The sequence below is a fragment of the Meleagris gallopavo genome, chromosome 1, assembly GCF_000146605.3.
Source record: "Meleagris gallopavo isolate NT-WF06-2002-E0010 breed Aviagen turkey brand Nicholas breeding stock chromosome 1, Turkey_5.1, whole genome shotgun sequence".
In the NCBI taxonomy this organism is placed as follows: Eukaryota; Metazoa; Chordata; class Aves; order Galliformes; family Phasianidae; genus Meleagris; species Meleagris gallopavo.
In genome coordinates, this window is record NC_015011.2 from 77,413,485 (window position 1) to 77,414,459 (window position 975).

Consider the following 975-nt stretch of genomic DNA (forward strand, 5'->3'; position numbering starts at 1 on the left):
TTGAGCACCTCAACTTTCTCCATATCCCTCATGACCAGGTCTCTAGTTTCCCTTCTGGAGACAGCCCACACCTTCCCTGACCTTCCTTTGATCACTGATAAACCTGTAGAATTTCTTCCCGTTCCCCTTTACGTCCTTGGCTAGATTTAATTCTGTCTGGGTTTTAGCTTTCCTAACTTGATTCCTAGCTGCTCAGACAACTTTGTAGTCCTCCCAAGTAACCCACTCCTGCTTCCAGTTCCTGTACACTCTTTTTGAGCATAAGTCCAGCATCTCCTTGTTGGTCCACAGAGGCCTCCTGGCATTCTTTCCTGCCTTCCTTTTTCTCAAGATGCACTGCTTCTGGGCTTGGAGGAGATGGTCCTTGAATACAGACCAGCTTTCTTGGGCCCCTCTCCCCTCCAGGGCTTTCTCCCATGTCTCCCTGCCAAGCAGTTCCCTGAAGAGTTCCAAGTCTGCTCTCCTGAAGTCCAGAGTAGCAAGCTTGCTGCGCACCCTCTTTAATGCCCTGAGGATATTGAACTCTGCCATTCTGTAGTCACGGCAGCCAAAGCTCTGCCCTTGAGCTTCACATTACTCACCAGCCACTCCTCACTGGTGAGGACAAGGTCCAGCATAGCACCCTTTCTCATGGGTTCCTGTTCCACTTGGAAGAGGAAGTTATCATCAACACATTCCAGGAACCTCTTTAATTTCTGGTGCCCTGCTGTGTTGTCTTGCCAACAGATATCAGGGTGGTTGAAGTCCCCTAAGAGGACAATGTTTTGTGAATTTGAAGCTGCTCCTATCTGTTTATAGAGGACCTCATCCACTTGGTCTTCCTCATCACGTGGCCTGTAGCAACTCTGCCTTCCCTTTAACCCTAACCTATAAGCTCTCTGTCAGCTCCCTGTCTATCCCCAGGTGGAGCTCCATGAACTCCAGGTAGTCAGTGATGTAGAGAGCATATCCCTCCCCTTCTCCCTGCCTTAAAAA